Source organism: Trichosurus vulpecula (genome assembly GCF_011100635.1).
Source record: "Trichosurus vulpecula isolate mTriVul1 chromosome X unlocalized genomic scaffold, mTriVul1.pri SUPER_X_unloc_5, whole genome shotgun sequence".
Classification (NCBI taxonomy): Eukaryota; Metazoa; Chordata; class Mammalia; order Diprotodontia; family Phalangeridae; genus Trichosurus; species Trichosurus vulpecula.
In genome coordinates this window covers 20937-27818 of record NW_023494381.1, presented here as the reverse complement: position 1 = coordinate 27818, position 6882 = coordinate 20937, and the positions used below count along the sequence as shown (strand labels likewise).

General features: G+C 41.9%; 1 pseudogene; it reads right to left on the bottom strand.

Moving 5' to 3' along the window:
* Positions 1 to 1039: 1039 nt before the first annotated feature.
* LOC118833230 lies at positions 1040 to 1797 on the bottom strand (annotated as a pseudogene).
* Between the last annotated feature and the right edge of the window lie 5085 nt (positions 1798 to 6882).

Sequence of the window (6882 nt, the reverse complement as noted above, 5' to 3'; positions counted from 1 at the left end):
ATTTCCTTTAGAGAAGTTTCAGAACTAAAGACATGATTTACATGAAAAACTGTAGAGAAAGTAGTTGAAAAGTCCATTCATAAAACTTTTATTCCACTTACATCAACTTAATACACATGTTCTTAACAATTATGCTTAAATTGTTCATGAAAATTTCATAAGACATTAAACAAAGCTAGCCATTATCTCAAGTTATTTCCCTGTTAACTATTTTTACAGCACATTCATGGTAGGCAAGTATCAAAAACATCACAAAAGGAAAAAACCTAAAAAAAGTTAAATACATGGGTTTTTTGTTTTACTGCTGTACTTGATATACAATGACTTTATGAACATCAAGCAATTCATTTCTACTGCATCTTTACTTGTACATTTGTTCTTAGGTTGCCTAAACCATTCAAATACAAATAAAATGAGTGTAGCAAAAAATAATGAAAGTGAACAGCAGGTAACTTTATAAATAATGGAATGTGAACCGTTTCTGCCCTTCTCCAGAGTAAATTCGGTGGGTTAAAACTTAGTCTTAAGGAACACTTTTGCAAGTGCAATCATAAAGGTGTACACATTGAGATTGTGTATTCCACAGATACACATGGAATGACATGTTGTATCTATGGGACATCTGTTTCTACCACAGCCATGAGTCCTCAAACCCTAAAGTACCCACAATAACTCCACCTGTGGCTGGAACCAATTATCCCTTTATCCCCTCACCATGACAGACCAATATGTAGGCAGTTTTCTTTGCTTAGACATGGAAGCTGTTTTAACACTGGCCTTGTGAAATCACATTGTACCAAAAGTACTATGCCAAACATGTAAAATGTGTATTAAAATTCCATATCCCCATATTGGCCACCTCAGATGAAAACAGATAACTCCCCAAATGTTAACTGGCTCTACTCCCCTAATATTAAACATAAAAACCACATGGGAAATATAGAAATCCAAATAGAAGTAACATAAACCTGTCATAAATCGTAAACAAAAACTATTTGTGGGACAGCATGGATGACAAATGGTCTACTGTGTGGAGGCAGACAAAAGTTGGAAGGCTGGTTAATTCTCCCCTCCTTCTCCTGCTTCAGCTTCATCTCCTTGGGTGTCCGATGTCCACAATGTCAAGTTGTTTCTCAGTAATTGCATTATTAGTGTCCTGTCTTTGTATGATTCTTCACTTAATGTATGAAGTTCGGCAATGGCTTCGTCAAAAGCTGTCTTTGCAAGGGAGCAGGCTTTCTCTGGAGAGTTCAGGATCTCACAATAGAACACAGAGAAGTGCAAAGCCAGACCCAATCTTATAGGATGCATTGTTTGCATCTCCTTTTTGCTGATTTCAAATGCTTCTTGTTATTCTTGTTGTGACTGATCCACTATTCCTTTCTTGTCATCACCAGCAGCAACCTCAGCCAAATAACGGTAGTAGTCTCCTTTCATTTTCAAGCAGAATACTTTTCTTTCTGCTTGTGAAGCATTAGGAATCAAGAACTTTTCCAAAAGAGACAGTACATCATTGCAGATATCTCTTAGTTCAGTCTCAATTTTCTCTCTGTATTCTTGGGCCATCGGCTGTTTTTTCTCAGCACCTTCCGTCTTTTGCTCAATACTTGAAACAACCCTCCAAGATGACCTTCGGGACCCTACGACATTTTTGTAAGCAACAGAGAGCAGATTCCTCTCCTCATTGGATAATTCAGCTCCTTGCTCAGTTACAGACTTCATGCAGGCTGCCGTGTCATCATATCTCTCAGGCTGCTCAGCCAATTTGGCCTTCTGCAGCAGCTCATTTTTATCCATGACTGAATGTTCGAGGCAATTCAGCTCCGCTCCAGTGCGTGCATGCCCCACGCCAGAACCTTCACTCTCGGTGGGCGGTGTTCACCGCCCCCCTCCCTCCTTCCCCCCGCCCAATGCACACCCAAGCAGGGACGAGACGCATTCTAGGCCTCCTGGCCCCGGCGCTACCTGCCTGACACTTCAAAGCAGGCCCCTCGAGAGCTTCGATTCCCGCCCCCCCCGCCCCCCCATCCCCTCCGGCCGCCCCGGCCTGTGGGGGCTGGGCTGAGGGAGGGCTGGGTGCCCCTCCCGCCGCTGCAGAGCCCGTATGGAACAATAGTACTCCGTTATATTCACATACCACAACTTGTTCAGTCGTTCCCCGATTCATGGGCAAGCTCTCAATTTTCAGTTCTTGGCCACTACAAAAAGAGCTGCTGTAAATATTTATGTACATGTGGGTCTTTTTGCTATTTTTATGATCTCTTTGGCATACACACCTAGAAGTGGTATTGCTGAGTCACAGGATATGCAGTTTTATAGCACTTTGAGCATAGTTCCAAATTGCTCTCCAGAATGGTTGGATTACTTCACAACTCCACCAACGATGTATTAGTGTTACAATTTTCCCACATCTCCAACATTTATAATTTTCCTGTTTTGTCACATTAGCCAATCTGATAGGTGTGATGTGGTACCTCAGAGTTATTTTGATTTGCATTTCTCTAATCAATAGTGATTTAGAGCATTGAAGAACTTTTTAAAAAAATTTATGTAATATATTTAGTTTTCACCATTGATTTTCACAAGAGTTTGAATTACAAATTTTCCCCCCATTTCTACCCTCCCCCCCACTCCAAGATGGTATATATTCTGGTAGCCCCGTTCCCCAGTCAGCCCTCCCTTCTGTCACCCCACTCCCCTCAAATCCCCTTTTCCCTTCCTTTCTTGTAGGGCAACATGAATTTCTATGCCCCATTGCCTGTGTATCTTATTTCCTAGATGCATGCAAAAACATTTTTTTGTTGGTTTTTGAACATCTGTTTTGAAAACTTTGAGTTCCAAATTCTCTCCCTTCTTCCCTCCCCACCCAACCACCCTAAGAAGGAAAGCAATTCAGCATAGGCCACATGTGTATCATTATGTAAAACCCTTCCACAATACTCATGTTGTGAAAGACTAACTATATTTTGCTCCTTCCTAACCTATCCCACTTTATGCAATTTTCTCCCTTGACCCTGTCCCTTTTCAAAAGGGTTTGTTTTTGATTACTTCCTCCCCCACCTGCCCTCCCTTCTATCATCCCCCCTTTTTATCTTCTTCCTCCTTCTTTCCTGTGGGGTAAGATACCCAATTGAGTATGTATGGTATTCCCTTCTCAGGTCAAATCTGATGAGAGCAAGATTCACCCATTCCCCCTCACCTGCCCCCTCTTCCCTTCCTACAGAACTGCTTTATCTTGCCACTTTTATGTGAGATAATTTACCCCATTCTATCTCTACCTTTCTCCCTCTCTCAGTATATTCCTCTCTCATCCCTTAATTTGATTTTATTTTTTTAGATATCATCCCTTCATATTCAACTCACCCTGTGCCCTCTATGTATGTGTGTGTGTGTATATATATATATATATATATATATATACATATATATGTACACACACACATATATACACATACACATATACATGCATACACATACATATGTACATACCCATACACACACACACACGTATGCATATTCCCTTCAGCTACCCTAATATGAGGTGTCATGAATCATACACATCATCTTTCCAAGAAGGAATGTAAACAAAACAGTTCAGCTTTAGTAAGTCCCTGGGGATTTCTCTTTCTTGTTTACCTTTTCATGCTCCTCTTGATTCTTGTGTTTGAAAGTCAAATTTTCTGTTTAGCTCTGGTCTTTTCACTGAGCAAGCTTGAAAGTCCTCTATGTTGTTGAAAATCCATGTTTTGCCTTGCAGCATGATACTCAGTATTGCTGGGTAGGTGATTCTTGGTTTTAATCTTAGCTCCATCGACCTCTGAAATATCATATTCCAAGGCCTTCGATCCCTTAAGGTAAAAGTGGCTAGATCCTGTGTTACTCTGATTGTGTTTCCACAATACTCAAATTGTTTCTTTCTGGCTGCTTGCAGTATTTTCTCCTTGATCTGGGAGCTCTGGAATTTGGCAACAATATTCCTAGGAGATTTCTTTTTGGGATCTATTTGAGGAGGCAATCAGTGGATACTTTCAACTTCTATTTTGCCCTGTGGCTCTAGAATATCAGGGCAGTTCTCCATGATAATTTCTTGAAAGATGATATCTAGGCTCTTTTTTGATCATGGCTTTCAGGTAGTCCAATAATTTTTAAATGATCTCTCCTGGATCTATTTTCCAGGTCAGTGGTTTTTACTGTTTTATAATATCTTGATTTCTCATAAAGTCACTAGCTTCCACTTGCTCCAATCTAATTTTTAGGGTAGTATTTTCTTCAGTGGTCTTTTGGACTTCCTTTTCCATTTGGCTAATTCTGCCTTTCAAGGCATTCTTCTCCTCATTGACTTCTTGGAGCTCTTTTGCCATTTGAGTTAGTCTATTTTTCAAGTTGTTGTTTTCTTCAGTATTTTTTTCAGTATTTTTTTGGTTCTCCTTTAGCAAGTCATTGACTTGTTTTTCATGGTTTTCTTGCATCGTTTTCATTTCTCTTCCCAATTTTTCCTCTACTTCTCTAACTTGCTTTTCCAAATCCTTTTTGAGCTCTTCCATGGCCTGAGACCAGTTCATGTTTTTCTTGGAGGCTTTTGGTGTAGGCTCTTTGACTTTATTGACTTCTTCTGGCTGTATGTTTTGGTCTTCTTTGTCACCAAAGAAAGATTCCAAAGTCTGAGACTGAATCTGGGTGCACTTTCGCTGCCTGGCCATGTTCCCAGCCAACTTACTTGACCCTTGAGTTTTTCGTGGGGGTATGACTGGTTGTAAAGAGTACTTTGTTCCAAGCTTGAGGGTATGCACTGTTGTTTTCAAAGCTATTACAGCCAGCTCTGCCACACCAGCACTCCTCCTTCCCCAAGAACCCCCAACCTGGACTAGACTCAGATGTTCAGCAGGCTCTGCACTCCTGCTCTGATCTGCCACTTAATTCCTCCCACCAGGTGGGGCTGGGGCCGGAAGCAACTGCAGCTGTAGTTCTGTAGCTGCACCACCTCCGCTGTCCCCAGGGCGGTGGCTGAACCGCAAACTCTATCACCCTGTCCCCAGCAACTTTTCCCTCTAACCTTCTCTCTTGTCTTTGGTGTTTGTGGGTTGAGAAGTCTGGCAACTGCCACAGCTCACTGATTCAGGGCCCTGGGACTGCTCCACCTGGCTCCTGGTCTGGTTGGTCCCCACGGTTCATGCTGGGCTCTGTTCCACTCTGGTCCCAGCTCCGTGGGTGATAGACCTCCCCCAGCAACTATCCAGGCTGTCCTGGGCTGGAGCCCTGCTTCCCTCTGCTATTTTGTGGGTTCTACATGTGTGGGACAAAAGACCACTGGCTCAAGTAAAAAAAGAAAAAAACAGAGATGTCTTGGTTTCTGAAGGTAGGAAAAAAACAGAAGCTTTATTTGATGAAGTCTCGAGAATTGGGTATCTCTCACTACCAGGGCGGAGATAGCAGTGAAGAGAGGCAAGGGGGAGAAGGCCAGCAAGGGGATATATATCCTTGTACAAACAATTCTAAGAAATCCCACCCCAGAGACTGGACCCCTGTCCCCATTTGCGGGGACAGGTGGCCTCACAATCTAACCAGGAATAAGTTCTACCCAATACCAGCACAGAAAATACAGAATTACCTTATAGGGAAACTTTAATGTTAAGATGGCAGTTTGTAAGTAGGCTAGGGGAGGGGGAGAGGGGAATACCACCTGATTTCCCCGAAATCATATGATTTACAGGAAAACAAAACTTAGGCCTGGTGAGGTTCACATCCTAACTAAATTTGTACTATCTCTATTTGAATATTGCCTTGCATGAGTTATTCACAGGGAAGCTTTCACAATCATGTATTCTATTCACAGCTGAGGTGACATCTATAAATCTAAAGAAGAAGGGGGAGAAAGACATTCCTAAAGGCTAAATAATCAGATTCCCACAGACTCAAATTTATCCCATTTCCCTTTTCTCTAAATATTGATTCTCAAATATTTTAGATATAAATACATACATACATACATATATATATATATATATACATATATATATATATATATATATATACATACATACATATACCCTGTGAAGTCTTCACACTTTATTCTCACACTACCTCACACAGGAAGTTCTAGAATTGGTTCAGAGCCATTTTTATAGGTTTTTGGAGAGACTTGGCAGGGAGCTCACGCTAGTCTCTGCTTTCCAGCCGCCATCTTCCTGACAAAAATCTTAAGCAGGCTCTGCACTCCTGCTCTGATCAGCCACTTAATTCCTCCTACCAGGTGGGCCTGGGGCCAGAAACAACTGCAGCTGTAGTTCTGTAGCTTCACCACCCCTTCTGTCCCCGGGGCAGTTGCCAAACCAACAGCCTGCTGAAGATCTAAGATCTAAGCCCAGCCCAAGCTGGGGGTTCTTGGGGAAGGAGCAGTGCGGGTCTGACAGAGCTGGCACCTCCCCCCAAAACATGGAACATAGAACATAGAACTCGTTAGTCTACAAGCAGTCATACCCCACTGAAAAACTCAAGGGTCAAGTTAGTTGGTTGGGAATATGGCCAGGCAGCGAAAACGCGCCCAGATTCAGTCTCAGACTTTGGATTCTTTCTTTGGTGACAAAGAAGACCAAAACATACAGCCTAAAGAAGACAACAAAGTCATAGAGCCTACAACAAAAGCCTCCAAGAAAAACATGAACTGGCCCCAGGCCATAGAAGAACTCAAAAAGTATTTGGAAAAGCAAGTTAGAGAAGTAGAGGAAAAATTGGGAAGAGAAATGAGAAGGATATGAGAAAACCATGAAAAACAAGTCAATGACTTGCAAAAGGAGACCCAAAAAAATACTGAAAAATACACTGAAGAAAACAACACCTTAAAAAACAGACTAACTCAGATGGCAAAAGAGCTCCAAAAAGCCA